At 39.7% G+C, this 8,119-nt stretch overlaps 1 protein-coding gene across 1 annotated transcript in view; it reads right to left on the bottom strand.

Moving 5' to 3' along the window:
- LOC147061928 (plexin-A1-like) overlaps positions 1 to 8,119 on the bottom strand; it is a 167,444-nt gene that overhangs the window by 121,577 nt on the left and 37,748 nt on the right. The gene's annotated exons all lie outside the window — the stretch shown is intronic.

Here is an 8,119-nt window from a genome sequence, read left to right as displayed (position 1 = left end):
GTGTGTGCGTGCGTGCGTGCGTGCGTGTGTATACCTTGGCATGTGGGTATATGTATAATAGCCATATAATTTAAAGAAGGTGATAGCTTGCTTGACTCCAACATGAGTAACTGAAAATCAACTGTTTCTGTGTTTTTGTGGGGACAAATGTAACAGTGATACAATGGTAATTGGACTTATTCTGGTCGTTATAGTGGATACACACATGGCATGGGCGCAAACACACGTACATCATGCACAGTGAAAGTATAAATAGCAAGATATGAATAAGTAACATTCCACAAAAGGAAAAACATATATGATGCTGCTATTTGGACTGGGCAGCACATCGTGGTAGTTGTTAGCACAGCTGTCTCACAGCTGAGCACTCCAAGGTTTGAATCTCATTTCCGGTCTTCTTGTGTGGCATTTGTATGTTCACTGCTGTGGTTGTGTTGGTTTTGTTGAGGTCCTAGTCTTCCTCCCATATTCCGAGAACATGCACATTAGGTTTATTGAAGAGTCCACATTGTCTATACGCACGAATGTGAATTTTTATTTGTCAATATGTGATTGACTTACAACCAGTCACTGATGTAGTTTTGACCTTACCCACGCTACAAATAAAGACAAACAGTAAAGAAAATGGATAGATGGGTGCTATTTTGACTGTGGCTCTCTCCAACAAAATTAACTACTCAAGGAGGATCTAATATTTAATACTGAGTTTAAACTGGTAGAGTAGGATGGATACAGTATGTATTCACATTCACGCCACTGCTTTTTTTTTTTTTCATTCCAACCACTTATATTTGACTTTTTCCTTTGGATGGCAGGTCTCTGTGTCTAAACTCCAAAATAAAGTGAGTAAAAAGAAAAATAGATATGGAAAGTTATAAAATAAAACTTTACTCAACGTCATATACTCTGTAGCGACTTCCTGACGGGAGTGCCGTTGGCTGAGACAAAGCCGAGCAGTGATGTCACCAGCAACAGGGCTCAAGAAACCTGTAGGATGCCCCCTCCAGCACAATTTCGTAGGCCCACCGGTTCCTTAGCAGCCAGAGCGGAGTATATAATCAATTTTGGGAACATAATTGGCAATTAGAATTGCCATACATGGCTTAAAGTATTCTCCACACGGCTGTCATGTCTCCTACTCCACATACCCCGAAAGATTCAGCGTAATCGCTTTTCAAAAATTTTATTCATTTATTATTATTTTTTATTTATTTAGGGCAAGGTTTTCTAAGTTCTACATTCATCCGAATTTCCCCATTATTCTCAATTCCGTCACTTTTTTTTATCCTCAAATGCATTTCAATGCACTTCATTTATATGAGGATTTGCACTCTGCACGGGCCAGCACAGACTCTTTCCCAAGCAAAAAGTCAATACCAAAGTATCTGTGAATCCCTGAACCTAATATTGTCCAGCATAAGAATAGAATAGAATAGAATAGAATAGAATAGAATATTGTCATTGCACAACAACAAACTGGAGGTACAACGAAACTGCAGGGGGCTCTTCAAGGTGCTGGGTCTAGTGTGCCCTACAATCCCAGCAACAAGACTAACATTGTTGGATGTATATCGGGATGTTGAGAGCTTGTCTCTACATGCACACAAATATGTATTGAGATAAAGAGTCTGCAGCTCTAAACACAGGCCTCCTTTTTCCAAACCTCTTTTCCAAACTATTATGTATGTGCATATATAAAATCACTTTACCCAGCAGTTAATTATGCAGGGAGCCAGACATGTAAACTAATCTGCATTCCCGGTGTCTGTCGTGCTCACTCACACAACGGCGCGCACACACACAGGAGTGTGATCGCCATCTTCGCAGCACTTTGGCCGGCATGCTGAGGATGCTAATGGTTTGTTATGTTTAGACTGACTTGCATCATTACCATAGAGTCAACAGCTCAGGCCGAGGCACAGCGGAGCATTCAGGCATCGTGTCTGCAGACAAATGCGTCCTCACACAGACCTGACATCTGCTCACAGTTGTGGGCCGTGTAGACGTGTAATTCCTGCAGCCAGCCCGCTCTATCATTAGCCCTTCACTAACTCACAGAGGACATGCTGCAACACTTTCAGCCACCAGGGTCAATTTCATTATTTTAAATCTAATCCTACATGTGATGCATGTCATGTGTCACAACAATCCATGAGACCACTGTCACTTTACCAGTTGTCATTGTGTCTATCATGATGTGCATTAAAATGCCATATTTCTTTGATTATTGTAATTGTTTAGAGACCTTAAAATAGAAGCACCATAGTGCAAGAGATTGTAGATTTAAGTTCAAACAAATGAGTGCCTTTTCGTTTGAGTATTTCAAAAACAAAATGATTGATTTTGAACAGTGAATTCTGGTAAAATCTCGATACAAATTCAACAAAAACTGTTTGCAACTGTTAACAACCTTTTAGGAACCCTGAGGTAATATCAACATTAGTTACGTGCGCAAAAATTCACGGTTCAGTGAGATACAAGCTTTAAAAAGCATATGAGTGACAAAGAAATTAAATGGAAGAATCTCGGTGTACACCTTGCATTACTGAAACAAGATCTGTTCATTTGCACCCTAGCTTCTCTTTTATTGTTTTGTTTTGTGTTTCTTTACTGTCTTCCATTTGCTTTAACCTTGGTCAGGAGTAATATTAAGTTCAAGCTGATAAAAAAAATATTCAGTGTGTTAGTCTCTCCAATATAAAAGATTTTCAATTGCGCAGAAATGAGAAGTTATCATGGTTGAGAATAAAGTGAAAATTGGAATTTCACTCATTTTATCCACAAAACAAACCTAAGTGGGGAAAACATACAGGAAAAACACCAAATGCAGTATTGCTAATGAAGCTAATCACAAACAGCAGCAACCCTTACTTGACTCCTCAGGTAATATTTGGACATCAAACAGTGAAAGAAGTCCCCACAAATCTTTTCAGATGCCCTGCATGTTCTCAACGTTTGAGCATAAATTGTTCAAATATGACCACAATGTAAATAAAACATTGTCTCCCTCCTGAAGTAATGGCGTAAGTCCTACATTTTTACTGCTAAAATCCTCTACATCATTGACCTCTATGCGTGAAATGAAATGATCAATAATTATATTATAATCATTATTCTTTCAATTTTTTAATCTTTTTGTTTTAATGGTATTTCATGAGGAGTATGATAGTGCTAGCAAAGACACGGTTAGTAGATATCTATAGAATTAGGCAATGCACAACTTTGTGATCAACCCTTGCTAACAGTTTCGACTGAGGCACGCTTTGAAAATACTGGAAAAAATGTTTGCTTGAACTTCTATAACAGGAATCGACTTAAACATTTTGGAAGACATTTGCATGAACCTTTTGAATCAGTAGAATAAAGCATGGATGTGTGAAAATTTAGTTATGTGTTTAAACATAACTACAGTGCAAAAGCATCCATTTGCCAAAAAGTGCTCCTATAATCTGGCAGGCAGGACAATGTTGAGATCAAGGCTCGGGGGGGGGGGGGGTTCCACCATCTGCTGCAGGACCCTTTGCTCTCTTTCTCACCGATTATCGTACTGTAGGACTCTGCTCCAGAATGAATTTGGCATGGTAAAACGTCTCCCTGATGTTGGGAGATGAGATGACGGATAAGAATCTGCCTGTACTTTGAGAAGAGAGAAGAGAACCGGGAGGAACAGACATAAAACAAACTTTACCCTGGCACCTTCATAGTTCAACATCTATAAGCCCATGTGTGAACTCAGCAGGCCATTGTCAGAATTTCATGGTAATCAAGCGGGCTTGGTCATGAGACTGGCGTCGAGCAAGAAAAACAAAAACATCCGGAGATGAATGGGAAAAAATGAATAGAAGTTAACCAATATTTACAAGCTAAACTAAATAATTCTCATGGGAATAAACAAAAAAAAGTCTAAAAACATTGTACAACCAAGTTGCCAATTTTCAAGAAAAAAAAAAAGAAAATTACAATACATTCTTCTGAAAAGGACATTGTTAGCCTCCAAAAATTACTAATGTATATTCTTGTCAAAGAAAACATAACAAACAAACAAACAAACAAACAAACAAACAAACAAACAAAGAAGCACCTGTTGTTTTCCCCCAAAATAAATGACCTTAAGTAATAATACACCTCTTGTTAAATGCCCCCCAAATCAATCTATATCAAAAACAAATCCTATACATTTTCTTTTCATCCATTCATTTTCTGTACCACTTGTCCTCACAGGGGTCGCGGGCGTGCTGGAGCCTATCCCAGCAGTCATTGGGCAGTAGGCGGGGGACACCCTGAACCGGTTGCCAGCCAATTGCAGGGCATACAGAGACGAACAACTACCCGCACTCAAACTGACACCTCGGGGCAATTTGGAGTGCTCAATTGGTCTACCAAGCATGTTTTTGGGATGTGGGAGGAAACCAGAGTTCCCGGAGGAAACCCGCAGGTACGAGAAGATGCTAACTTCACACAGGTTGGGCCGGTGGTGGAATTGAACCCGCACCCTCCGAACTGTGAAGCAGACGTGCTAACGAGAGCGCCAACGAGCCGCCCCTGAAATGAATTAGAATTATTTAATTCATCCTCAATATTCATGATCGGTTTAATAGAAAAGGAATTCAAATTCATTTGAATTTTATGAAATATTTGTTCATCATTACTAGTTCAAAATGTTTTGTACATGAAGGGATGCTAGATTTATGTGACGAGACATGATGTACGTATCAGGCTATAATTGGCCAAAAGCTAAGGTAGGGAGGAGTAAGGTTTTTTTTTCTGATTGTTTGACTGGCAGTCTGCCTATTTAACTAATATTACATAATTAAATAATTCATTATTTACTATTTTTGCAGACTCCTAAGATCAGATTGAGACCCCTTGCTGTAAACAGAGTCTAGATGCTGACAGATTTGAGGTGATTTTTCTTTGGGCAAACATCGATGTTCACGTTCACTCACATGCAAACTGAATTGACCACCAACCTCGCCCAGTGGAAGGACATTACCCATTAAAAATTGTAGTGTCCACCTATGTTATGTCACTTGTCCCCATGGGCTGATGGTGCTATTATTAGTTCTAGCTTTAGCCATACACAGCATCATTACAACCAAGAACACCTTTGTAAGGGGGGTTGGCACAAGGACAGAGTCCCTCGTGGTGTCCTTCCCCAAGACCGCTGCTGTATGTAGCCACAGCGTAGCCCCGGGCATCTCTCACACACACATGCGGTTCGTACGCACACAAACTCAAACACACACATGCGCAGACCCTTTACCAAAGTCTTGAATGATGAATGTGTGATGTGATATAGACTGAGAGTGGGTGAAGACGGGAAACAAGGAGGGGAAACCTGGAATAAGACGTAGGGCCAACGGTGCACTTGTCGTGGCTAATTAGATTCAATGAAAAAAGAGAGTTTCGATTTAGTCCTAAGAGTTGCCTGCAGCACTGACCTTGCTATAGTTTTCTGTGCAAAACACATCAGATATATTATGGCCATTACTGTGCACAATCATATTTGCACAATCCAACCATAGAGGATTTGGAAATTGTGTAATTTGTAAAGCAGAGCGCAACTAAACAAATAAATTATGTACATATTATGTAAAATATCTGGCTAATATACAGAAGACCCTCTAAAGCAGGAGTGTCCAAGCTTCGTCCTCAAGGACCACTGCCCTGCATGTTTTAGATGTCTTTCCTGCCAACACACCTGATTCAAATGACCAGGATCTTTATGAGGCTTTTCCAGAGCTTGCTGATGCGCTGGTAATTTGAATCAGTTATGTTAGCGGAGAGAAACATAAAAAAAATGCAAGACAGCCGCCCTTGAGGGCCGGAACTGGTCAAATTTACCTGCATTTATCCATCCATCCATTTTCTATACCGCTTGTCCCCAAGGGGGTTGCGGGCGTGCTGGAGCCCATCACCTGCATTTATACAATTCAGAATTTGAATATTATTTTCAGAAAAAGAAAAACAAGACTTCAGTATATTTTATGAGACTTATATTTTGAATGATGCATTTCAGTATATGTTGATCCCTCCTTTCTAATATAGAAGGGGGTGCACTGACAAACTGGATAAATACTTCAACAACAGACATGCACAGTCACACACATGCATGAGTATGCACATGCACACATACGTGCACACATGCACACGCAAACACACAAAATACTCTGGCTCCAGCGATTTGTTGTGACCTGGCACTGCAGGTGGAGAACACAACTAAAGTGCTGGTCTTCGGTTCGCCCCAAAGAGCCAAGATTTGCTCTTTAATTGGTTGCTGATGAAGAAAGTGTGTGCGTGCATGCGTGCATGTGTGCACGCATGCGTGGGCGCATGTGTGTGTGCGTGCATGTGTGGTGTAAAGGAAGTCTATGTTTGCACATGTGTGACAGGGCAGGAGTTGCAGCAGGGATGTTAAACATCTGTCGAACAGATGGGGGGCACTTGAGGCTTTGAGCTCCCGACACACACACACTTTTTCAAATGTATGCGTGTGTGTGTGTGTGTATGTGTATGTGTGTGCGTGTGAGTATGTGTCCAAGAGAAGTGTGTCAAATTAAATAGACAAAGGTGTATTGCTTCAACTTAATATCTACATCTAGATAACGTTTGTCTGGATCTTAAAACTAGGCTACGTTACACATTACATGGACATCTGGTATACTGAATACAAGCAGCGGATAGCGCACATCAACAGTGATTTATATTAATAACCTAATATTAGCGAAACATTGTTCTGTGCAAATTGAGAGAATTGACTGACTTTTTAATGTTATCGGGGCAAGCAAAGCACATGATTAGCAGAAGTATATTTACTAAGCATGCAACAAAACAGTACTGTGCAAAAGCCCTGGGCCATCACTTGGTGTGTTGCATAAAAATACCTTGCATATTTTCAAAATCTACTGGTTGACTTTCAAAATATGCAGTGCTCGTCAAACAGAAGAAAAGTGGAAAAACAATTGGAGATTTTTATTTATGTTATTTTATTTTCACAAATGGTGGCTAATTCCTGGTTCATGGATGCTGATAAATGTGAAATAAGGTCGGTACTTCAGTGGTGCCATCCAATTTGGGAAAGAACATGTTTATTCATTTATTTATTTATTTATTATAGCTCAAGACTAAAAGGAAGGCACAATGACATTTCAGCAAGTTGTTCTGGTTGATTTGTTTGGAGTCCGATCGGGAGGGTTATGGTGGAAAATAAAAAGCTGCAGGCAAAGGCGTGAGAGAGCATTTTGGCATTTACTTGATGTAGTCCACTGTTTTCAAGCCGTGATGTTGTAAGTGTTTACATATTTTATCTATTTCATTATTTCATAATCTTTCTATTCTCTTCAATTCGTTGCATTTGTTTGAATTCCTTCTTTCTCTTGCCTAGAAACAGGTGTGGCCATCTTCTTTGGAGTTGCAACAATGGAATCATATGGACAAAAGTAATGGGAAACTATATACTCGATCATAATCAATAATTATTCTATATATTTTTATACCATTTTAACTTTAAACAAGTTTCCAACTGTAAAAAAACAGATATGGAAGGTCTTTTTTTCTGTTCCAGCATGACTGTGATCCCACGCACAAATCCAGAACCTTAAAGGCATGCTTGAATGAATTTGGTGTCAAAGAAATTGACCTCCATCCTATCTAACACCTTTGGAATAAATTCAACGACAACAAAAACTGAGCCAGACGCTCTTTCATGCAAAGGGTAAAAACAGAAATGACCCTCCATACCATCTTGCATTACAGTTCCCTTAAGCCAAATTGCACTGTAACACAAACCAGATGATGCTCTTAAAGTTGTGCTGCCCATCCAAGCACAGCAGAGCGTAATCTGTGTAATCGCAACTAAAGCCATTCCTGACAGCCATAATCCAATTACAACTACAACAGACCACTATGGGAGCTCACCCAAAAGTGTGAGCCTCAAATCTGCCATCACAAAAGAGTTTCCACAGCAAATCTTAACACGCAGGTACATGCAACTCTGCAACTTGGTACATTTGGAGCTATAAACCCAACATATTTTATTAATGGGAGTGTATTTATTTCTTATGTTGGGACCAGAGTTGATTAAGCCTCAAGATAATGAGCGGATTTATTATGTTTTTAA

This window comes from Syngnathus leptorhynchus, chromosome 1, assembly GCF_054491065.1.
Source record: "Syngnathus leptorhynchus isolate UIUO chromosome 1, UIUO_Slep, whole genome shotgun sequence".
Classification (NCBI taxonomy): domain Eukaryota; kingdom Metazoa; phylum Chordata; class Actinopteri; order Syngnathiformes; family Syngnathidae; genus Syngnathus; species Syngnathus leptorhynchus.
The sequence above is the reverse complement of the archived record's forward strand: the minus strand, read 5'-3'. Positions and strand labels throughout refer to the sequence as shown.